The following is a 26,158-nucleotide window of genomic DNA, read 5'->3' as shown; positions in this document are numbered from 1 at the left end:
TCGTCTCAGGCACCGCCTCAGGCATCGTGTCAGGCACCGCCTCAGGCACCGTCTCAGGCAACGCCTCAGGCACCTACTCAGACACCGACTCAGACACCGGTTTTTACCTCGATGAGGTGCTCGCAGACTCAATCTGCAACCAGTATCCAAGATTCCCAGAGGATTTCAACATGGATCTCATGGACCTCATAGCGGACAAAGTAAGTGAACACCATCTGTTGCCAGACAGAAAATGGCTATTTTATTAATATTTATTAAAGAAGAATTGCATAGTTATTGCCTTTGTATCAAAGTTAACCTTTGTTAACCATTGTTTTGTATATTATTACAGCTTCTATGCAAATCACCAAACTTAAGAGAGATGCATGTTAAATATCTGCAAAGCCACCGGTTTTTTAACGGCGTAGACTGGGTAAAACTGAAGGCTGGGGAAGTAAGCCCACCATTCGACATGGAGACAGTAAGTATTTGAATCTTCTATATTCTGTGTGTGCATCAATATCTCAAATGGAAAGGCTAACATTGTACATATTCTTCAGCAATAATGTTTCTTCTCTTCACAGTTACCACCAATGGACCTAACGGCAGAGATGATGATGGAAGAAATCATAGATCCTGATGAAGAAGAACTGAAGCCTGAATTATCAGAAGAGGACCAGGAGCTTTATTGTGGGTTCTCTTTCACCAACAGCAGATGGGGAGAAATACAAAGGCCATAGGTGCCATCAACTCCCCCTGCAAAAGTTGCAGGACCGCAGATTTTTTTCCCCCACACTATGGAAGAGGTGCAAGCAGGGACGGACTGACAACTCATGGGGACATGTGGGTTGGAAGCTGTGCAGCAACTTTCTAATAAGGGAAAGAAGAAAGAAGAAAGAAGAAAGAAGAAAGAAGAAAGAAGAAAGAAGAAAGAAGAAAGAAGAAAGAAGAAAGAAGAAAGAAGAAAGAAAGAAGAGAAAAAATAGGATTTTTTATAACAGCTTACCTGTAAAATCCTTTTCTTTCGATGGACATCACGGGACACAGAGCCTCAGTAAATTACTGATGGGTTATATACAGTAGGTGACCGCGATATTGTGTCAATCTCGCCGCAGGAGCCAGCGCCGAAATGGCTCACTTTGTTTTCCTTCTGCGATGAGTGACAGGCAGTGCTGAAAGCTGTCTGGTATGAATCCTGAGGCGGGAACACCGCGCCAAATTTTAAATGAAAAAAACGGCGTGGGTTCCCCCCCAGGGGCGTACCGGGCCCTAGGGTCTGGCATGGATTGTAAGGGGAACCCCCTACGCCGAAAAATCGGCGTGGGGGTCCCCCCAAAATCTATACCAGACCCTTATCCGAGCACGCAGCCCGGCCGGCCAGGAAAGGGGGTGGGGAAGAGCGAGCGCCCCCCCTCCTGAGCCGTACCAGGCTGCATGCCCTCAACATGGGGGGGTGGGTGCCTTGGGGGAGGGGGGCGCCCTGCGGGCGTGCGGCCTGGTACGGCTCAGGAGGGGGGGGGGGGGGGGCGCTCGCTCGTCCCCACCCCCTTTCCTGGCCGGCCGGGCTGCGTGCTCGGATAAGGGTCTGGTATGGATTTTGGGGGGACCCCCATGCCGATTTTTCATTTAAATTTGGCGCAGTGTTCCCGCCTCAGGATTCATACCAGACAGCTGTCAGCACTGCCTGTCACTCATCGCAGAAGGAAAACAAAGTTTTCCTTTCCCGATGAGTGAGCCAGCGCGACATGCACAGTACCCTGTCGCCAAGAACCAGCGCGATGGTATTGCGCTGGAAACACAATCTCGCGGTCAGCTGTGCAGCAACTTTCTAATAAGGGAAAGAAAGAAAGAAAGAAAGAAAGAAAAAAAGAAAGAAAGAGAAAAAGAAAGAAAGAGAGAAAAAGAAAGAAAGAGAGAAAAAGAAAGAAAGAGAGAAAAAGAAAGAAAGAGAGAAAAAGAAAGAAAGAATTGAAAACTGGCTACAAGGGCGAGTTCAGAGGGTGGTGATAAATGGGTAGTACTCGGAATGGTCAGGGGTGGGTAGTGGGGTTCCCCAGGGTTCTGTGCTGGGACCAATCCTATTTAATTTGTTCATAAACAACCTGGAGGATGGGATAAACAGTTCAATCTCTGTATTTGTAGACGATACTAAGCTAAGCAGGGCAATAACTTCTCCGCAGGATGTGGAAACCTTGCAAAAAGATCTGAACAAATAATGGGGAAGGCAACTACATGGCAAATGAGGTTCAATGTAGAAAAATGTAAAATAATGCATTTGGGTGGCAAAAATATGAATGCAATCTAAACACTGGGGGAATCTAGGATGGAAAAGGACCTGGGGGTCCTAGTAAATGATAGGCTCAGCAATGGCATGCAATGCCAAGCTGCTGCTAACAAAGCAAACAGAATATTGGCATGCATTAAAAAGGGGATCAACTTCAGAGATAAAACGATAATTCTCCCGCTCTACAAGACTCTGGTCCGACTGCACCTAGAGTATGCTGTCCAGTTCTGGGCACCAGTCCTCAGGAAGGATGTACTGGAAATGGAGCGAGTACAAAGAAGGGCAACAAAGCTAATAAAGGGTCTGGAGGATCTTAGTTATGAGGAAAGGTTGCGAGCACTGAACTTATTCTCTCTGGAGAAGAGATGCTTGAGAGGGGATATGATTTCAATATACAAACACCGTACTGGTGACCCTACAATAGAAATAAAACATTTTCGCAGAAGAGAGTTTAACAAGACTCGTGGCCACTCATTAACATTAGAAGAAAAGAGATTTAACCTTAAACTACGTAGAGGGTTCTTTACTGTAAGAGCGGCAAGGATGTGGAATTCCCTTCCACAGGCGGTGGTCTCAGCGGGGAGCATCGATAGCTTCAAGAAACTATTAGATAAGCACCTGAATGACCACAACATACAGGGATATACAATGCAATACTGACACATAATCACACATAGGTTGGACTTGATGGACTTGTGTCTTTTTTCAACCTCACCTACTATGTAACTATGTGTGTTAAATCACCTAAAGGGGAGGTTGGAGGCTTGTATTTTTTTTAGGCGTGTGTTGGACTGGCTATAAGGGGAGGTCGGAGGCCAGTATTTTTTCAGATGTGTGTTGAATCAGCTAAAAAGGGAGGATGGAGGTTGGTAATTTTTTTTCAAGCATGTGTTGGGCCAGCTGTAGGAGAAGGTTGAAGGCTGGTATTTTTTTTTGTGTGTTGGACTGGCTAAAAAGGGGAGGTCGGAGGCTAGTAGTTTTTTTTTTACAAAAACAAAGGGAAGAATTTAGAGTGGGACTTTACATGAGGCATGTCAAAGGGTTGATATAAGCTTATTGATCAAAATCAAATTAAATTAACCAATACTAAATCTATGATCCATGGTATTAAAATTATATCAATAAACAATAGTTGAGACTGAATAGCGTAATCACAAAGGATTTACATAATAATATTCATATAAAATTGTTTAATATAATTAATCATTGGACATGATAAAGCAGATACAAACAAACAGTAAACATAATTGTACATACATTTTGTATATTAATGTCTCATTATCCTATTTTATAGTCACTATGCATCTGACTCCTGATGATTGGTTGAAAGCCAAGAAACGCGTTGAGTTACCAACTTATGGATGCCCAAAAACTTTCATATTCTACAATAGCCTTCTTTGTATCGATTTTGTACCAATTGTATCAATTATGTTTACTGTTTGATTGTTTGTATCTGCTTTATCAAGTCCAATGATTAATTATATTAAACAATTTTATCTGAATATTATTATGTAAATCCTTTGTGATTACGCTATTCAGTCTCCACTATTGTTTATTGATATAATTTTAATACCATGGATCATAGATTTAGTATTGGTTAAAGTTAATTTAATTTTATTTTGATCAATAAGCTTATAATCAACCCTCTGACATGCCTCATGTAAAGTCCCGCTCTAAATTCTTCCCTTTGTTTTCACATAAATAGGGATGGAGACATGTCATTGCGTAAACATTGGTGTTTTGGTGTGGACAGGTCACAACTTCTTTTTCACATCTTTTTTTTACAAGCATGTTTTGGACCAGCTATACGGGGAGGTTGGAGAACGGTACTTTTTTTAGGCGTGTGTTGGACTGGCTATAAGGGGAGGTTGGAAGTCAGTTTTTTTTTCTTTTTGCCATTTGGCACTAGTTGTGTGCAAACCAGCAATAATATATTGACTGGAATAATATGACTTTACGCACAATAAATAGTAAAAATAATGAAGTGCTAGTGACTTTCCAAACTTTATAAACATCATCCGTAGTTTCACTAAGAGCACCCAAGATTCAGAATAGATTATGTGATGTGTCACTGTGATCAAGTGCAAGCCATAAAGTAGATCCACATGCTCTGCTGTGGGAGTGCTGTGTAACTTCACATATGTTTGCAAATATATGCAACAAAAACCTCTGTTTTATCAACATTTTTGCACTAGTTTAGCTGCTAAATGTATTTATTGCCATGAATGTCTCAATTTAGAAATGACGTTAGAGTAGAGTTAGGGACCGCACTTTGCAGAGGGGCCTTGACGTGGCAGTGCGGCTTCACATATATTTGCAAATATATATACAATGTAAACCTAATACAAATTGTTGAAACATTTTAGACTTGTTTTATTTTGGTGGCTAGCTGGTAAGTGTGCTAGGGAATTTTGTATTGTATTGTTCTGTGAACTGCCATACTTAAGAAGAATCTTCAGTCTGGAAAAAAATAAGTCAGCAGCTATACTGTAAATACTGTCACTGCTGACTTTAAAATAAACAAGCACTTACCAGTCCAGTTATCCAGCGATGTCCTTACCCTGGCTGGTTGTTCACTGGTCTTTGGGTCCCCAGTGCTGCCATCTTGAGTGTGGGTAGCCAGCTGTGACTTCCTGTGGCTTCACAGCCGGCTTCCCACTGCACATGTGCGAGTCATGCTGTGCTTCTGAATGGGCCCACATTATGTGTCCCAGGAGGTTGCTTGGCAGAGACAGGGGGAGAACTTCTGTTTGGTTAGCCTAGGTGAGGCAACCAGAACTGGGAGTAGGTACCTGTCAAAACTAGGCACTTGCTCCCTAAAAAAGAAAACAAAAAATCCAAAAATGTTGGGGAAGCATGAGAGGAGGAAAAGAAGAACTTCCTTTTTTTGGGTGAAGTTCCGCTTTAAGTGCCAAAGCACACTTTTCTGCATTATTGCAAAGTATATTAACACATGTATGCATCTGTTGCCCACTACTCTCTGAATTTGTAAATGCCTATAAATAAATGATGTATACATTTCCTGTCCCTGAGCTGTTAGCTTTGAAACCCTGGAAGGGGGAAGTGGAGAGAGAAAGAAAGTCTCAGCTAAAACCCCTGCTAAACCCCAAGCCAGAAGAGACTATTATGCAAGTATTCTTATGATCTCATAGTTTATCTGCACCTGCTGAGTGTATATCTAAATCCATAAGACAGAATATCTCAGCTCTGTCCTTGTTATTATTCACATGAACAGTGCCAGATAGCTAGGGCTGAGCTACTGTTTGTCTTGTGGTCACTTTCCAGTATATTGGTAGGTGGACCTGTTTATTGTTATATAGTTTATATGCTAGTTAACCCTGTCCCTTCTCGTCTGGGATTGTCTTGCTAGTTTTAGCTTAGGGCTCGATAACCAGCATGGGCTAGAGCCAGGTTAGAGATCCAGGGACAACGTCAGGATCATATCTTAGAGGTCTGGTTGCATCCTAGAGTAGAAACTATTGGGGAGGGACTAAAGTGCAGAGTAGATAGGCTGACTGAGTTCCAATGCCACGTCATAGTTCCTGCCGGGGAGAAGCTCCAATCCAGGCTGGTTGGAGAACAGTTGAAGGATCTTCTCATGACTGCAGATCTTGTCTTCAGGTCTCAGACACCAAGACAGATACTGCACCACCCTCAGGGGCCCCTGCAACTGGACTTTGCTGCACCATTCATCGAGGGGATTCTGTATTAGTAACTATTAGAGATGAGCTCAATGTTCAAGTCGAACGTAAGTTCAACTCGAACATCGGGTCGGACCTAAGTTCGACTCAAACATCGGGTGTTCGCCCATTCACTGAACAGCGAACATTATGGGGCGTTCGCTCGAAAATTTGAGTGCCGCGGAAAGCCCCATAATGCACTGCGAGATCGCAGTGCATTAGCATCTGATGATTGGCCAAAGCATGCACCTGACCTGCATGCTTTGGCCAATCACTGCGTGCTCTGCTGAGAGAGCCATAATTGGCCAAAGGCAGGGTGCCTTTGGTCAATCATGGCTCAGGGGGAGTCCATGCCCCACACTATATAAGGCTGCTTATAGTGTTGTTGGCATGAACAGAGAGATAGCTTGAGCTAGATTAGGCAGGCAGGTTAGTTAGTGGCAGTGTATTTGAGAGAATATAAATATATATATATATTATATATATATATATATACACATATATACACACACACACACACACATACAGTCTAGTACAGGAGCGGACTGACCATTCGGGTACTTGGGCACTGCCCGTGGGCCCAGGACACTAGGGGCCCCATCAGGGTTGCCAGCCTCAGTAAAACCAGGAACAGATTGTAAAAATCTGTGTTTTTTTACATCTGTCCCTGAAATGTCTGACACCGACATCATTTTGATGTAAAATTCCGGAGGCTATAGCTGCTCCGTCCCTCTACTACCTGCTCAGCCAATGAGAACACATTGTACACACCCCCTTCCCCCTCACGTCTTCTTTGACTACATGGCAGGATATGCCGACAGCTGGAGGAGAGGAGAGGGAGGCAGGGACACAGCCTGCAGTGTGGGACGGGCTGCAGGCTGATACAAGGTAAGCTGACTAACTTGGCTGAGTTAAATGTAGTTTTATCAGTGCTTTCTCTGGTGAGCAGGAGGAGGAGGCTGTGTTTCCTCTAGCAGAGCTCCTTCTGTCTCTGAAGCTGTTAGATCGTTTTTCTGTGTGAGGAGTAGGGATGAGTTTTGTGTTCGAGTCAAACCCATGTTCGACTCGAACATCGCCTGTTCGACCATTCGTCGAATTGCGAACGATATGGGCTGTTCGCGCCAAATTCGAGTGACGCGTCATGGCCCATAATTCACTGCGCCACTATGACCCGCAAGCTTAGCCAAGGAGGCTTTGGCCAATTATGGCTCAGGGGGTTTAGTACACGCCCCACACTATATAAGGCCGCCTGCACAGCGGCCCTGTGTAGTGTGTTGCGGCGTTCAGCTAGAGACACACAGACAGTGCCATTTGATTTAAGTTAGAGTAGGCAGGTCGAGTCAGTTAGCTGCAGTTACAGTGTATATATATGCATCCCAGGTGTTGTATGTGTAACATTATATATTATATATACACATATACATACATACTGTATTCGGTTTAGCTAGATCCTGTTCTTCTCTTCCTAATATACAGGCAGGCGTTTTTACAGTATTTCCAGCTACTGTACTGTGTATCCTGCAGTCTCACCTACAGTATAGCTACCTGCAGTCAGGTGCTTGTGTAGGCTCATTGAAGTATTTCCAGCTACTGTACTGTGTACCCTGCACAGTCTCACCTACAGTATAGCAACCTGCAGCCAGGTGCTTGTGTAGGCTCATTGAAGTATTTCCAGCTACTGTACTGTGTACCCTGTACAGTTGCACCTACAGTATAGCTACCTGAAGACAAGTGCACGTGTTATCATACTAATAATACTACAGGCAGGCAGTTGATTCTGCTAGCTGCAGTATAATCGGTGTATATATATATATATATATATATATATATATATATATATATATATATATACACATACATACATACATACATACACACACACATCCCAGGTTTGTGCAGCTCACTGCAGGCCAACAAGGAGAGGCAGACAGTCACAAGCCAATAAAAGAGGGCAAGCAGGCTCTGTGTCTAGAGGCAACAGTGCTGGTCGTGGACACAGTGCATACTCATCAGCACGTGGCCGCGGGACACGCTTGGCCTTTTTTTCGGCAGCTGGCCGTGTTGAGCCGCAACATGCGGAAGACTTGGTCGAGTGAATGACCAAGCCGTCCTCATCCAGGCTCAGGTCTGGCAAAGCAGCTGCCAACGTGGCATCTTCCCTCGGCTCAATGGCATCAGTGACTCCTTCCCTAGCCCCACCATGTCCTCCTGAGGAGTCCCTCGAACTGTTTGACCAGTGTTGGGTACATGCTCCAGGAGGATGCCCAGCGTTTTGAAGGCTCTGATGATGGTACTGAGCTAGATGAAGGCAGTAACGTGAGCACGGACAGAGGGGGTGCCCAAGAAGGACAGCAATCTGGCAGTCATGTTCCCCCTGCTGCAGCATACTGCCAGGTTTGCTCCAGTGATGAGGAGGGAGGGGATGATGAGGTCACTGACTAAACGTGGGTGCCTGATAGGAGAGGGGAGGAGGCACATCACCAATGAGGCAGGATGCCCTCCAGGGGCCAGCCTAAGGGCAGCACACTGACTGCATCACACCGCAGAGCTCCGCATGTGCAGGGCGCTGCTGTCTCTGCGCGTTATTCCCAAAGTCCTTTGGTGTGGGCCTTTTTTGAGACGAGTGAATCAGATCACACCGCTGCTATTTGCAACATATGTCTCAAGCGTATCTCGCGTGGCCAAAACATCTCCCGCTTGAGCACCACATGCTTGACCAGACATATGTTGACCTGCCATGCAGTTCGTTGGCAAGCGTACCTAAAAGACCCACACCAAAGAACAAAGAGGACCTCTCCTTGCTCCTCATTAGCTTGGATCTCCAACCCCACTATACCTTCAGTCCTCTCTGAGACCTGCACTGAGAGGAATGAAGGTGTAGAATTAGGTGTGTCACAGCCAAGTATTTGCGGGCAATCTGCTATTGGTACACCAACGTCAGATTGCACCAGGCAAAATTTCCCTGCCCCAGCTGCTGCACCGCAGAAAGAAGTTCGCTCCCAGCCATCCACATGCCCAGCGGTTGAATGCTAGCTTGGCAAAACTGCTAGCACTTCTGCTAGCAAAACTACTACCTTTTCAGTTGGTAGCCTCTGCCCCCTTCCGTGAGTTTGTGGAATGTGCGGTTCCACAGTGGCAGGTTCCCAAATGCCACTTTTTCTCACGGAAGGCGATTCCAGCTCTCTACCGGCATGTGGAAAGCAATGTCTTGGCCTCGCTGGACAGGGCGGTCAGCGGTAGGGTGCATATTACCGCTGACTCATGGTCCAGCAGGCATGGACAGGGACGTTACCTAAGTTTCACGGCGCATTGGGTGACTCTGCTGGCAGCTGGGAAGGATGAAGGACAAGGTGCAGCAGTGTTGGAGGTTGTTCCACCACCATGCCTCCAAAATGCCACTACTGGTGATTCTGACACACCTCTCTCCTCCACCCCCTCCTCTTCTTCTTCCTCCATGGCCTCTTCCTGTGCTTTGTCCTCGGAACCAGCGGTGCTCCGTAGCCGTTCAAGGGGCTACGCAAGTACGCAGGCCAAAAGATGCCATGCGGTGCTTGAGCTGCTGTGCTTGGGGGACAGGAGCCACACTGGGGCAGAGATTCTGTCAGCTCTGCAGGGGCAGGTTCAGAGGTGGTTGACGTCACGCCAACTTAAGGCGGGAATGGTGGTTTGCGACAATGGAACCAACCTCCTCTCCGCCCTCCGACAGGGACAAATGACCCATGTGCCCTGTTTGGCTCACGTCCCTAACTTGATGGTGCAGCGGTTTTTGGGCAGGTACCCGGGCTTACAAGATGTCCTGAGGCAGGCCAGGAAAGTCTGTGTGCATTTCCGCCAGTCATATAATGCCAGTGCTCGGCTGGCAGACCTCCAAAAGGAATTTAACCTGCCCAAGAACCGCCTAATCTGTGACATTCCCACCAGGTGGAACTCAACGTTGGCCATGCTGCAGCGGCCGCGCACGCAGCAGAGGGCCATCAATGAGTACCTGTGCGACTATGGCACCAGGACAGGGTCAGGGGAGCTTGTTTTTTTCCCCACGCCAGTGGGCCATGATCAGGGATGCATGCACTGTCCTGTCACCATTTGAGGAGGCCATGAGGATGGTGAGCAGTGACAGTGCATGCATCAGTGACACTGTCCCCCTTGTCCACCTGTGGAGCACACGCTGTGTGGAATAATGGACAGGGCACTTGAGGCAGAACAGAGGCAGGAAGAGGAGGACTTCCTTAGCTCTCAAGGCCCCCTTTATCCAGACAGTGTTCCTGAGTGCCCACCGATCACACAGGAAGAGGACGAGGAGGAGGATGAGGAGGAGGATTGTGTCAGCATGGAGGTGGAGCCTGGCACTCAGCATCAGCAGCAGTCTTTAAGGGATCATTTACAGTCCCAAGAAACCCATGGACTTGTACGTGGCTGGGAGGAGGTGGCTGCGGCTCATGTCGTCCTTAGTGACCCAGAGGACTCCGGACCGAATGCCTCGGCAAACCTTTACTGCATGGCCTCCCTGATCCTGCTAAGCACACGGAAGGATCCTCGTATTCGTGGTATCAAGGAGAGGGATCAATACTGGTTGGCAACCCTCCCTGATCCACGTTACAAGGGTAAGGTTGCGGACCTTATCTTGCCGTCGCAGAGGGAGCAGAGGATGAAACATCTTCGGGAGGCTTTGCAGAAAGGTCTGTGCAACACGTTCCCAGAGACTGGGAGATTACAAACTCCTGTTCCTGGACAACGTGTTGCTGAGGCTTCGGTCAGTCAAAGAAGGAGCGGTGGCCGTCTGACCGATGCGTTCAGACAATTTTCTAGTCCGCAGCCCCAAGGTATGATCAGTTCCAGCAACCATCGCCAGCGTCTGTTTTACATGGTCCAGGAATACCTAGGGGCAAGATCTGACTTGGACACCTTTCCCACCGAAAATCCTCTGGATTACTGGGTCTTAAGGACGGATCACTGGCCAGAGCTTGCACAGTATGCAATTAAGCCACTGGCCTGTCCTGCATCCAGTGTTCTTTCGGGACGCACATTAAGTGCTGCTGGAGGCTTTGTAACCGATCACTCGGTCGATCGACTGACCTTCATAAAAATGAATCAGTCTTGGATCACCACCAGCTACCAAGCACCTGATGCTGATGTAACCGAATAATTTTTTTAAAAATCTCAGATCCCTTCAAAGACTGCCTATGCTGATGCTGAGTGACTATCCTGTTATGCTGAGTAATTATCCTCTTCCTCCTCAATGATCATGCTGATAGCTTGTAAGAATATTTTTGGTTCAGGGTGCCGCCACCAGTGCCTAAGGCCCAATTTTTCAGCCCGTTTAACAGGGGAGTGCAATTACAATTTTTGATGCAATTCTTTGCAGCAGGGCTAGTTCTTGCGCTCCAACTAGAGTATCTGTGAGGGGTTGCAGTGTTGTGGCACCAGTGCCTAAGGCCCAATTTTTCAGCCCCTGTTCAACAGGGACAAGTAATTAGAATTCTTGATGTAATATTTCACAGCAGGGCCTGTTTCTGCGCCCACCAAGAGTAACCGTGAGGACTTACGGTGTTGTGGCACCAGCACCACCACCAAAGGCCTAATTTTTCTGCCCCTGTTTAACAGGGGCATGTAATTACAATTCTTGAGCTAATATTCCACAGCAGGGCCCTGTGAGGGCTTACAGTGTTGTGGCAACACCAACACCAAAGGCCCAAATTTCTGCAGAGTATATAGGGCAGGCCCCTACTTTCAAACATCCAACTTACAAACGACTCCTACTTGCAAACGGAAGGAGACAACAGGAAGTGAGATGAAATCTACCCCTAGGAAAGGAAATTCTCTCCTGTAAGATTTAATATGGGAAAAACTTTTCTCCTTTACACTGATGCTTTATCACCAATCCTTGTTTCACTAAAACCCCCAAATTTTCAAAAAACATTTGTCATTGGGACAAAAAGTGAGGTGAAATCTTCTGAAGAGGAGCACAGACAGCAAAACAAATGTCACAGAGGTGATAAACCTTCCCTATGTTTTCCAAAAAGCTTAAAATAGATTTTTTGGCTGGAGCTAAACACGTTAAAAATGTACCAGTTCAAAATTACAAACAGATTCTACCTAACAACAAACCTACAGTCCCTGTCTTGTTTGCACCGCCTGTATACTGCTGTTCAGAGTATATAGGGCCTGGCGGCCCCACACCTTTCCTTTTTTTTAATTTGGGTGCGGAGTTCCCCTTAATATCCATACAAGACCCAAAGGGCCTGGTAATGGACTGGGGGGTACCCATGCCGTTGTCTCACTGATTTTCATCCATATTGCCAGGACCCGACATTACATTAAAGCCCCAAGCAGTTTTAAATGACTTTTATTCCTTTAAAAATGGCATTTTGTGCAGGAACTGTTCTAAGCACGGGAAACACGCGCCACTTTACAGGCATACTATAGACACCCCCCAGGTATGATATTTAACCACTTCCCGCCCGGCCCATAGCAGATGACGGGCGGGCGGTGGTTCAGTTATCCTGACTGGGCGTCATATGACGTCCAGCAGGATAACATATCGGTGTTTCAGTCTGACACACCGCTCCACCGATCTTGATAAAGAGCCTCCGGCCACTATGTTAGAGTAGCTGTGATTGTTGTCACAGGGTGCAGGAAGATGGGCAGCACAGGATGGGCCAGTCACCATGCAATGGTGTAAATGATCTTGGAGGTCTGCAGTTGGGAGCGCTTCTGTTCCTCTCTCTCGCTCTACAGTCCTGCCGGGTAAAGGACTTACCTGAGATTCTGAGTCTCCTGTCTGACTCTGGATGTGCTGTCCTGGCTCCCTTGCTATGCTGTGTACTTTTGTGGGTTTGACAGTCTGACTGGTTTTTGTCTCAGACTCTGACTGTGTCTTTGCCTCTGGAAATGCTGGCTGAGCTCACCTGCTGTGACTTCTGAAGTGAGTGGAGGAAGGCAGATGGGTCTTAAAGAGACGGGTACCATGTTTTTTGATAAGAGGTAATACCCCAAAGACATGCTGGTAGGTTAATTGGCTTCTGTCTAAATTGGCCCTAGTATATGAATGTGAGTTAGGGACCTTAGATTGTAAGCTCCTTGAGGGTAGGACCCAATGTGTATGTACAATGTATATGTAAAGCACTGTGTAACTTGATGGCGCTTTTCTCCATATATTTTGTGCAAATATGAGCTTGCCACACCTGTTAGTGGAACTGAAGATTAGCAAAGGTAGGAGGGGGGGGACGTGGGAGAGAACACTGGCTCCCCTTTCCCACCGGGGGAGCGGTTAGTATTTCCTGAATGTAATTAGGTAGGAGGGATGGGAGAAACGGTGAGGCCTGATGGTAAAGGGCTCTCACCAAGCTTTCAGAACTTCATCCTTCCTGGCTGGGGTGGGGGCTGCTGTGGTCTGGGTTGGGGGTCAGGGTTGCACGAAAAGCCAGTGGTGAATGTGTCCCTGAAGTGGCAGTTCAGGGGTGCCGTACAGTCACAGTGTTTAGGCACTTGATTTATAGCACCATGGTCATTTCACCACAATACACGTTTTTCGCACCTGCCTCTAGAGCCAAGCTTTTTGGCTAGGACTAGGAGAAATTTCTATTCCTGGCCAGAGGGCCGGCCATTGTATTACACAATGTTCACTTTTCACTCTCTCACTTCCTTTTCCCCCCCTTTCTTTTTATTTATCCCCGTGTTTGTCCTTTTTTTTTGCAACTTTTTGTTTGATGTGTATACACGTTTGTCACTGTGTGAGGAGTAGGGTGTGGGTCCTCGGGCCTACTCTGAAAGTCTTGGGAGGGGGTGGATATAGGCCTTCTGGCTTGGTTCGCCCTCTCTCATGGGGTCTCCCTTCGGGGAAGTCCCACCTAGTACTTGGGTGGGTCTGTTTCGGCAGACCTTCCAGAGAACAGGGGTATGTCTGGTTTCGGCCAGATGGACCCAAGTGAAGTACCTCAGTCCCCGTCTGGAGCCTAACGCCCCGGGGGATCAAGGTAAAGTCCTTCCCTAGTGGAGGATCAGTGTAACATCCGTTGTACGTTTTTGTGTGCCACTCTTTATGTGTGTGCACTTTTTTTGGCACCGGGTGGCAGTTTTTGGGTGTGTTTTGCACTCCACTGGCTTTTCAAAAAAAAAAAAAAATACAGTCTTCAGTGGCAGAGAAATGAAATTGCACTGGTTGTGGATGTGGTTGTGCAAAATTCTAAGCCCTATTAACCGCTTCAGCCCCGGAAGATTTTACCCCCTTCCTGACCAGAGCATTTTTTGCGATTCGGTACTGCGTCGCTTTGACAATTGCGTGGTTGTGCGACGTTGCACCCAAACAAAATTGACATCCTTTTTTTCCCACAAATAGAGCTTTCTTTGGGTGGCATTTCATCACCTTTGCGGTTTTTATTTTTTGGGCTATAAACAAAAATAAGAGCGACAATTTTGTCAGAAAGAGCGACAACAGCAGTGTCAGAGGAAGTTGCCGCCCTTAGCTATGGAAACCTTTCCTCCCCCTCCAGGAACCAGAAAGTTTATCTACATTAACAAAGATTATAAATCTAGAAATATAAAAAGCTCCTGCAAAAGGTAAATACTTTTTAAAAGATGCTAATTGTAAATGATATCCCTTGTTTCCGTATATACAGAAACAAGGGATATCATTTACAATTAGCATCTTTTAAAAAGTAATTACCTTTTGCCCCAACTTGCCCCCATCAAAACTTCAAAATCATACTGCCCCCATCAAAACTGCCCCCATAAAAGTTGCCCCATCATACTACCATCAAAACTGCCCCATCATACTGCCCCCATCAAAATTACCAACATCAAAACTGCCCCCATCAAATTGCCCCCCCCCCCAATCAAAATTGCCCCATCATACTGCCACCACCAAAATTGCCCCATCAAAACTGCCCCCATCATACTGCCCCATCAGCATCACTTAAACTCCCCTCCTGCTAAGACCATTTTTTTGCTTTCAGCGCTGTCACACTTTGAATGACAATTGTGCAGTCATACAACACTGTATCCATATGAAATTTTTATCATTTTTTTCACACAAATGGAGCTTTCTTTTGGTGGTATAAAATCACCTCTGGGGTTTTTACTTTTTGTGACCAAAAAATTTTGAAAAAAAAAAACATATTACATGGTTTGTTATAAAATTTTACAATTCTGCTGAAGCATTCCCACTAACTAGGGAAAACAAACACTTTTCAGTTTTCAAATCTGGGTGGATGGCAGTCAGTTGCAAACATACCTTAGCAATTTAGACTAGGGAAAACAACAACTTTTCAGTTTTCAATTCTAGGTGGATGACAGTCAGCTGCAAACATACCTGTGAAGAGACAGAGAAGAAATCTTCAGATAAGTGCAGAGTCAGACGTGCTCCCACTTATAGAAATAGCCCCACTTTGAGAAAGGGCCCCAGTTGCAAATGTGCCCCCTGCAGGTTATAAAAAAAATATCCCAAGCTTTGAACATCTCACGGAGCACTGTTCAATCCATCATCTGAAAATGGAAAGGGTATGGCACAACTGCAAACCTACTAAGACATGGCCGTCCACCTAAACTGACAGGCCGGGCAAAGGAGAGCATTAATCAGAGGAGCAGCCAAGAGGCCCATGGTAACTCTGGAGGAGCCGCAGAGATCCACAGCTCAGGTGAGAGAATCTGTCCACAAGACAACTATTAGTTGTGCACTCCACAAATCTGGCCTTTATGGAAAAGTGGCAAGAAGAAAGCCATTGTTGAAAGAAAGCCATAAGAAGTCCCGTCTGCGAGAAGCCATGTGGGGGACACAGCAAACATGTGGAAGAAGGTGCTCTGGTCAGATGAGACCAAAATTGAACTGTTTGGCTTAAAAGCAAAACACTGTGGTGGAAAACTAACACTGCACATCACCCCGAACACACCATCCCCACCGTGAAACATGGTGGTGGCAGCATCATGTTGTGGGAATGCTTTTCTTCAGCAGGGACAGGAAAGCTGGTCAGAGTTGATGGGAAGATGTATGGAGCCAAATACAGGCAATCTTAGAAGAAAACCTGCAAAAGACTAGAGACCGGGTCGGAGGTTCACCTTGCAGCAGGACAACGACCCTAAACATACAGCCAGAGCTAAAATAAAATGGTTTAGATCAAATGCATATTCATGTGTCTGAATGGCCTAGTCAAAGTCCAGACCTAAATCCAATTGAGGATCTATGGCAAGGCTTGAAAATTGCTGTTCACAGGCAAATGGGCAAAAATGTCACTCTCTAGATGTGCAAAGCTGGTAGAGACATCCCAAAAAGACTTGCAGCTGTAATTGAAGTGAAAGGTGGTTCTATAAAGTATTGACTCAGGGGGGCTCAATACAAATGCACGCCACACTTTTCACTTTGTGTTGGTCTATCACAAAAAATACATTTATGTTTTTGGTTGTAACATGACAAAATGTGGAAAATTTCAAGGGGTATAAATACTTTTTCAAGCCACTGTTTGTTTTTTTTTGTTTTTTTTTTTTTTTTTTAAAGCCACTGTGTACCTCATTTCATAACTCTGGTCGGCACTCATGTGACTGGCCACCTCTCTCCTCCTCCTGGCTGACGTCAGTGAGGGTTTCTCAGCCCCACCTGCTTTGCTGTCAGATCAAAAGAAGAAAGAGGCAGCCTGTCACGTGACAGCCGATCAGCGCTATGAAATGAGGTACACAGCAGAAATTTTTTTTTTTTTTAAACACACACTGGGGACATTAATACAGCAGAGCTGATTAGAAGAACGTCATTGAGTGGCTTAACAACCACTTTAAAATGAAGCCCTTCAGTGGCTAGCTGTCACCGCTGCAGAGTAGAGCTGCACAATTCTGGTCAAAATGAGAATCACATTTTTTTTTGCTTAGAAAAAATTAGATCACGATTCTTTCACATTTTACAAAAAAATTGGGCCAACTTTACTGTTTAGTTTTCTATTAATTCATTAAAAAGTGTATCTTTTCCAAAAAAATTGCAAAATTTGAAAGACCGCTGCGTAAATTAATGAAATGCGCAAATGAAAAAATTCAGATTGCAAACATGTGTCAGAAAAAGGTTTAGTCTTTAAAGTGGTTGTTAAGCCACTTGTATAAAAAGCTCCCATCTCCCCTATAAGAAAACAATACGTTACCCTGTGTCTGTGTTATATCATAAATATGCTTATCTGTACTGACAACACACTGTCTGTCTTCCTGCAATCAGTTGCCTCCTCTCTCCTCTGCCCGGCTGACAGTTCCAGCGGGCGGGGCAGAGAGAGGAAAGACAGAGCTGAGGAGTCACATGATTACAGGAAGACACAATTTTATCAGTACAGATAAGCATATTTATGACATAACACAGACACAGGGGAGCTTAGTGCTCTAATACAGAGGGGATGGCAGCATTCAATGTTAAGTATAAGAGCAGCGCAGAGGGGGGGGCGCTGACATGAGCAGACAGAGAGGGGAGGGTGTAGAGGACACAGGAGACAGAGCGGAGCCGCGTATGATGGAGGCACATATGAAGACAACGGTGTCAGGGCTCAGCAGCCCTGATATATTGTGGTCAGCATACAGGGGAAGGGCATAGCCAGGCAGGTATTACAGGTGATACAAGGGGCCAAATGACACAGCACAAGCACTGTGCTGTATAACATGCTTTAAGGGAACAGGATCTGTAGGTTTGTTTTTTGGGTTAACAAACACTTTAAGTGGTTAAACTTCCCTCATTTACAGACCAAAGTTCATTCCTTTCATCTAAAAGGATGAAGTGATACAGGTGTCCATTTATAAAGCAATGGAAAATATCCATTGCTCCATTCATAAGTGCCAGTTTATGAAGCAGTGTAGATCGCTTCTCCTTTTGTGAAGATCTACAAACGCTTCAAACAGTGGAGAATGGCCCCCGATACTGGAATCTCGTGAGACATAACGAGATTACCACAAATTCACCGAAACACCGAGGTGTCCGTTTATTAAGCACATGTTAATAAAATAAAAATAGTCCCCCTACATAAATTTATTAATTAATATGTGTGTGTGTGTGTGTGTGTGTGTGTGTGTGTATTTCCCCCTTTCTGATTTTTTTTTTTTTTGCATATTTGTCACACTTAAATGACAGATCAAACACAACAAATTGTATTATTACACAAAGATAACCCAAATAAATACAAAATGCAGTTTTAAATGATGGTTTCATTTATTAAGGAAAAAAAGCTGTCCAAACCTGCCTGGCTTTATGTGAAAAAGTAATTGCCCCCTAAATCTAATAACTGCTTGTGCCACCCTTGACGGCAACAACTGCAATCAAGCGTTTGCGATAACTGGCAATGAGTCTTTCACATTGCTGTGGAGCAATTTTGGCCCACTCTTCTTTGCAGGATTGTTTTAATGCAGCCACATTTTTCCAGCATGAACGGCCTGTGTAGTCATGATACAGCACCTTAATTCGATTAAAGCCCGGGCTTTGACTAGGCCACTCCAAAACCTAAATTTTGCTTTGTCTGAACCATTTGGAGGTGGACTTGCTGTTGTGTTTCGGATCATTGTGCTGCTGCATAACCCAAGTGCACTTGAGGTCACAAACTGATGGCCGGACATTCTCCTTTAGGATTTTCTGGTAGAGCTCAGAGTTCATGGTTCCATCAATTATGGTAAGTCGTCCAGGTCCCGAAGCTGCAAAGCAGCCCCAGACCATCACGTTACCACCACCATGTCTGACTGTTGGTATGAAATTCTGTATTCGTTTTATGCCAGATGTAACGAGACGCACACCGTCCAAAAAGTTAAGTTTTTGTCTTATCAGTCTACAGAATATTTGCCTAAAAGTCTTGGGGATAATCAAGATGTTTTTTGGTAAATGTGAGATGAGCCTTTGTGTTCTTTTGGGTCAGCAGTGGCTTTGGCCTTGGAACTCCCCCATGGATGCCATTTTTGCCCAGTCTCTTTCTTATTGTTGAATCATGAACACTGATCTTACGTGAGGCCTGCAGTTCTTTAGATGATGTTGTGGGTTCTTTTATGACCTCCTGGATGAGCCGTCCTTGTGCTCTTGGAGTAATGGATCATCTCAGTTTCATAAACTGTTTATGAGCGGAGATCAGCGGCGATCCTCAGAATCACTGCTGTTCACAGTTTCATAATCGGACACCACAATGTTATGTTTCTCCTTATCTCCGTCTAGAAGTGATGTTGTCATAAACTTGGCACGCTGCGAGCAGAGAACTCTGCATAGAATATGGAAAATGTTTGTTAAAGCGGAGTTCCACCCAAAAATTGAACTTCCGCTTTTCGGAATCCTCCCCCCCTCCGGTGTCACATTTGGCACCTTTCGGGGGGGAGAGGAGAGCTGATACCTGTATAATCCAGGTATTTGCTCCCACTTCCAGGCATAGATAGCCGCAGTATCCGCGGATATCTATCCCATATACGGTGCCTCCTCTGGGAGACACACAGGTACCAGAAGACAGCAGGGACCAGTGGGATCGCGCAGCATGACTCACGCATGCGCAGTAGGGAACCAGGCTGTGAATCTGCAAGGCTTCACTTCCTGATCCCCTTACCAAAGATGGTGGGTCCTCCACCCGAGAGAGAAATCGGCTTCGGGTGCTGACATGGTGGGTGACCTGGACAGGTAAGTGTCCATATTTTAAAAGTCAGCAGCTTTAAAGTGGTTGTAAACTCTGTTACACCTCTTGTACCTACAGGTAACCCTATAATAATGTAAGTACTGGAAATATCTCCTAAACTTACACAGTTTAGGAGATATTCACTATATACGACGCATGCAGAAACGGCCCGCTCGTGCTGTTTCTTCAGTACCTGTGCCGTGACCGACGGCACCCAGGCGCATGCCGCCAGTCACAGCATGCGCGAGAGTGGCATTATCGCGGCTCCGGCCAATCACAGCACTGGAGACCACAAACCCAGAAGTAACTCTGGTGAAAGATGTCGGCCGCGGAAGCGGACGGCACTGCAGGGCATCGATCGAAGGTGAGTATTTCATAATTAGCTGGTAAGCGATGCATACTAGCTCATTATGCCTTTGTCTTGCAGGGTTTTTTTTTTTTTTTTCCGGAGGTTTACAAACTCTTTAAGACTGCGAAGGGGGAAGAATCATCTGATTCTTTAGCGATCAATCGTGCAGCTCCACTGCAGAGGCTTCTATCTTCACCTGCTCTTCTTTCCAGGTTTGCGTGCTGCGGCCACTTGACTGGCCGAGTCACGATGACATCACTAGCTGCAGAGACACCAAATATTAGACATGTGCAATTTGTTTCGTTCCGAATTCGTTTTTTTAACGAATTTCGATAAATTCGTTAATTCGGAAATATCCGAATTAACGAAAACCCATTTAATGAATTTTTCCGAATATTCGTAAATTTGAATATTAGAAAATTTGTTCATTTGTACGTTCGTACACTCGTGAATCTGAAATAATACCGTAGTTAACTAATATTAACTTAAATATTAAATTATAGGTATTGTAATTTCCTTTCAAATTTGGCTGTTAGTGAACGTAACAAATACAAATTTATCTGAAGTTATGAATTATCCGAAATAACGAATGCCGTATCCAAACGAATGGAACGTAATGAATTAACAATAATAATAATAATAAACAACAATAATAATAAAAAACGTATTATTATTATTATTATTAATTTGTTCTGTTCCATTTGTTTAGATGCAGCATTCGTTATTTCGGATAATTCCTAACTTCGGATAAATTCGTCTTCGTTACGTTCACCAAGACCCCTTTCACACTGGAGCGTTTTTCAGGCGCTTTAGCGTTAAAAAAAAAGCACCTGTAAAGCGCCTGAAAGAAGCCTCATCCGCAATCCCAATGTGAAAGCCCGAGCCCTTTCACACTGCCAGCGCCCGAAAAACGCTGGTAAAGCGCCGCTTAAGACCCTTTTCACACTGGGGCGTTTTTCAGGCATTTTTCGGGCGCTGGCAGTGTGAAAGGGCTCGGGCCATCGCCGCACCCAGCCCGGTAGCAAAAACACGAAAGTGCTGCAAAGAAGCTGCTCGCAGGACTTTTTTTGACGCCCTGCCAGCGCAGCGCCCCAGTGTGAAAGCCCTCGGCGCTTTCACATTGGGATTGCAGATGAGGCTTCTTTCCGGCGCTTTTTTTTTAACGCTAAAGCGCCTGAAAAACGCCCCAGTGTGAGAGGGGTCTAACAGCCAAATTTGAAAGGAAATTACAATACCTATAAATTTAATAGTTACTATTTCAAATTTTCGGGTTTTCGGATTTTCAATTTTCGAATTTACAAATGTCTGAATTTTCTAATTTACAAAATGAACGAATTTACGAATTTTCTAATTTACGAACGTATGAATTTCCTGAATTGCGATTATAACGAATGACCTGAAAAGCGAAAAAAAAAAATTAAACGAATGAAACGAAAAATAAAGCGAACAAATTTTTTGGCAGTGCACATCTACCGAATATCTCCTAAGCGGTGCACGTTTAGGAGATATTCATTTTACCTACAGGTAAGCTAGTATATATATATATATATATATTTTTTTTTTTAAACTAATTAATTTATTAAGTTTGGAGGTTTTAAATCATTTCTAAAATACAATAAAAAAAAAAAAAAAAAGCTTTCCATGGAGGAGAGAAGGGTGGGAAGGTGGTGACTGGTGAAGAACTTCCTTTCCTCGTCAGAGGAGGAGCAGAGCAGCCAGATAAGTGGTATTTCCAGTAGAAAACCAGGAATGACAGGACTCCACGTGGTAGAAAAAACAAAAAAAGCCAAACAAACCAGAACCGTACAGAATGGTGTCCCTACAACTCACACCCCGCCCCCAAATATCACACAGACACGGCCACTGTGTGCGCTATACTCACAACACAACCAACACGTTCTAGCGTTGTCACGTGGTCTCTGTCACTTACAAGGAGAGGGGCGGGACCGGGGGGGGTTGCCTGGTGGGCGTGGCCATCGTGGTGTCATGTCCGGGGAAAAGAGTCCGTACGGCAGTGTTCCGTACAAAGACCTCCTGTAAGGCAGGTATGTGCATAGGGGAGAGGAGGTATGTCCGGGGCAGTGCCTGCTCACAAAATGCGGGGTGGGCGAGGAATGCCCGGGCTGGTGCCTGCTTATATTCTGTCATTTCTCATCAGGTGTTGTTTATATGTGTTTGTAGTCTGTGTGTCTTCCTGCTTAGATTATACAAGTCCCAGCATGTCCATTGTAGTATAGTCTGCTTAGAGCTGTCCATAGACATGAGATGAATGTTACCTGATTGGTCATTAGGGACACATCTATGGACCAATCTCAGGAACAATGATTGGACAGATGTAGAGAGCCCTGGTCTGATCTGTGTCCCTTCCCTGGAGAAAAGTCATCACTGAGCTCTGCTCACACTTCCTCTACATACATGTACAAATCCAGCCTTCTTGTTTATTGGCATGCAGGCTCACATGTCGTCACACACCCCGACATCGGCGTGTTACTCTTTTTGCTGTAGCTGGCCCCTTAATCACTTGCCGGCCAGGATTATTCTGGTACTTTTTGTTTAAATCTGTATTTTTTGCTAGAAAATTACTGCTAACCCCCCAAACATTATACACTTTTTTTTTTTTTAGCAGAGACTGTAGGGAATAAAATGGCGATCGTTGCAATATTTTATATCACACTGTATTTGCGCAGCGGTCTTTCAAATGCAATTTTTTTGGGAAAAAATACACTTAAAGTGGAACTTCCACTCGTTTTGTCTCCTCTCTCCCTTACCCTTACAATTGGCACCTTTTGTTTTGGGGGGGGGGGGGATAGGATTTCTGTCTTTGACAGGTATCCTGTTCCCACTTCCGGGAGTGCGCGCCGCGGTCCATGACGTCACCGCCGGGATCCCTCCTCCTCCCCCTGTCGCCGGGCCAGTAGGAGAGAGGAGCGGAGCCTCGCGCATGCGCAGTAGGGTTCCCGGCGTGACACGGAAAGGCTACACTGCCCGGTTCCCTTACTCGCAATGGCAGCGGCAGCACCCGACAGCTGATGGAAACATCAGCTGCTGTGCCGACATCACTGGACTCCAGGACAGGTAAGTGTCCTATTATTAAAAGCCAGCAGCTGCAGTATGTGTAGCTGCTGGCTTTTCATTTTTTTTTTTTTTTTGGGCAGAACTCTGCTTTAACCTCTTGCTTACTGGGCACTTAAACCCCCCTCCTGCCCAGACCAATTTTTAGCTTTTAGTGCTGTCACACTTTGAATGACAATTGCGCGGTCATACAACACTGTACCCAAATTACATTTTTATCATTTTTTTTTTTCACACAAACGGATCTTTCTTTTGGTGGTATTTAATCACAGCTGGGGTTTTTATTTTTTGCTAAACAAACAAAAAAAGATGGAAAATTAAAAAAAAAAAAAAAAAAAATCATGTTTCATAGTTTGTTATAAAATTTTGCAAACGGGTCATTTTTCTCCTTCATTGATATTCGCTGATGAAGCTGCATTGATGGGCACTGATAAGGCGACACTGATGGGCACTGATAAGGCGGCACTGATGGGCACTGGTGGGTGGCACTGATAGATGGCACTGATGGGTGCCACTGATGGGCACCGGTAGGTGGTATTGATAGGCAGCATTGGTGATGACGCACTGGTGATTTATAGGTGGCACTGATGGGTGACACTGTGATCGACCCCTTACTCTGATCTGTGATCAGCCGAGTCTCATAGACTCGCTGATCAGAGTGCACCCTGCAGGGCGCGCGCAGGCCGCTCAAGCACGGGAGGACGTCCAGGGACGCCCTCCCGGCAAATTAAGTCTGCGCTGTAGCCGTCTTTCAGCTATAACGCGGACGGGAAGTGGTTAAATGAATTAAAAACAAAACACAATACATTCACCAATTTTTTTATATATATATTGTGAAAGATGATGTTATGCTGAGTAACATGGATACCTAACATGTCACGCTTTAAAATTGCGCACATTCATGGAATGGTGACAGAGTACGGTACTTAAAAATCTCCATAGGTGACGCTTTAAAAGCCTTTACAGATTACCTGTTTAGAATTACGGAGGAGGTCTAGTGTTAGAATTATTGCTCACGCTCTAACACTTGTGGCGATACCTCACATGTGTGGTTCAAATACCGTTTACGTATGTGCTTGCCTCTGCACGTGAGCATGGAGGGATGGGGGTGCTTCAAATTTTGTTTGTATTATTATTTATTTTATTTTTTATTTTTACACTGTCCCTTTAAAAAAAAAAAAAAAAAAAATATGTTATCACTTTTACTTTTATTACAAGGAATGTAAACACCCCTTGTAATAGAAAAAGGATGACAGGTCCTCTTTATGGAGAGATCTGGGGTCTAAAAGACCCCAAATCTCTTCTTTACCTTTTTAGGCTGTGTTCACATTGTGCAAATTCAGTGCAAATCACGTGCAATGTCTGTCTGTGCGATGCAAATTCAGCCTCCAATCACATCTTGACATTCCGAATCGCGGGCAGAATCGCTGTGATTCTGCCTAAGATTCGAAATAGTGGCAAATCACAGGACGTCTGTGTGATCCCTGTCACTCCCAATGGCACCCCGATTGCGGTGCGATTTTGCCGCGATTCGTCAGGTAACAATTCGTGGTAAAATCACACAAACAGAATCGCGGGACACCTGTTGCCCCCCAAAAAAAGTGCCAGAACTAACAATTTGGTGCTATTTTGAATCACATCAATTCCGCCTGTGATTCGGAACACCAAGATGTGAACGGAGCCTCCAAAGCAAAAGATCAAAAACAGTTTGTTTTTTTTTGTTTTTTTGTTTTTTTTGATCATTTTTGCTTTTTTTAAAAAAAAATAAAATTTTTTTTTTGTGAACTCTTTGTTTGCCTATGAGAGCAGCCAGCCACACCACCAGATCGTTTCTTGGGGCGAACCGGTGAAAACGGTAAGCGTCGGTGAAAAACGTCCCTTCTCCCCTCTTTGTAAATTGTTCCAACGGTTCGTGTGCTGCTTGGACCATTTTCATTAACAAGCCAGCCGCCTAAAAAAAAAAAAAAAAAAAAAAAAAAAAAAAAAAAAAAAGAAAACGGTACTGGGGTTATAGCTGCTATTTTCAGACAAAATCCCGGTAAACCACTTGCAGACTGCAACATATATGTCAAAATAGTAAAAAAGGTCTTGCAAGCTACCAAATCAAAATTCCCCTATCTTATAATAGTATAATGACAGCTGCTAGCACTAATCATGTCCCATACTAACGCGTGAGAATCACAGATTAATAAATAAATCATGTGCTCCGCTATCCCCTTAATGATCTGCTGAACCTGCAGCAAAAAAACAAAAATGTCAACTAAAGTGATGCGCCTATAAATTCCAAGAATGATAAAAATTATATACCGTATTTATCGGCGTATAACACGCACCCCAAGTTTAGGAGAGAATTTTAAGGAAAAAAAATTTTTAGGAGGGAAGTTTAAGGAAAAAAAAACTTACATTAAAATGCCCATCAATGCAGCCTTTATCTGTCCATCTGCAGCCTTTTCAGTGTCAGTGCAGCTTTGTCAGTGAAGCTTTGCCCCAGTGCAGCCTTGTCAGTGAAGCTTTGCCCCAGTGCAGCCTTGTCATTGAAGCTTTGCCCCAGTGAAGCTTTGCCCCAGTGCAGCCTTGTCAGTGAAGCTTTGCCCCAGTGCAGCCTTGCCTCAGTGCAGCCTTGCCCCAGTGCAGCTTCGTTAGTGCAGGTCTGCCCCAGTCCAGCCATGTCAGTGCAGCTTTGTGCACTCGGTGTAGATTCAAAAAATGGCGCCGAGACTGCAGGGAGCCGAGATACACATACTCGAGTGTTCTCGGCTTTTTCCGGCGCCGCCGTCACGCCCAGTCCCGCCCCTGGACCTGTGTTATGTCCATCATAGGGCGGGACTGGGCGTGACTGTGAGCGGCGCCGAAAAAAGCCGAGAACACTCGGGTATGTGTATCTCGGATCCGACAAGAGCCGAGATACACATACCCGAGTGTTCTCGGCTTTTTTCGGCGCCGCTCACAGTCACGCCCAGTCCCGCCCTATGATGGACATAACACAGGTCCAGGGGCGGGACTGGGCGTGACGGCGGCGCCGGAAAAAGCCGAGAACACTCGAGTATGTGTATCTCGGCTCCCTGCAGTCTCGGCGCCATTTTTGAATCTACCCACGGCTGTGTATGTCGGCGGCGACCGCGGCAATTGCCGCGATCGCTCCGATGACACAGAAATCGGCGGGGATCGGCCTATAACACGCACCCACGATTTTCCCCTGATTTTC

General features: G+C 45.2%; 1 protein-coding gene across 1 annotated transcript in view; it reads left to right on the top strand.

Moving 5' to 3' along the window:
- Positions 1-21,818: 21,818 nt before the first annotated feature.
- UVSSA (UV stimulated scaffold protein A) overlaps positions 21,819-26,158 on the top strand; it is a 143,647-nt gene continuing 139,307 nt past the window's right edge. The window contains exon 1 of the mRNA XM_073610939.1: positions 21,819-21,926. The gene's annotated coding sequence lies outside the window, so the exon portion shown is untranslated. The remainder of the gene's footprint in view (positions 21,927-26,158) is intronic.

The sequence above is a fragment of the Aquarana catesbeiana genome, linkage group LG01 (assembly GCF_042186555.1).
Source record: "Aquarana catesbeiana isolate 2022-GZ linkage group LG01, ASM4218655v1, whole genome shotgun sequence".
NCBI lineage: Eukaryota > Metazoa > Chordata > Amphibia > Anura > Ranidae > Aquarana > Aquarana catesbeiana.
Note: the sequence above shows the minus strand (reverse complement) of the source record. Positions and strands in the feature narration are given on the sequence as shown.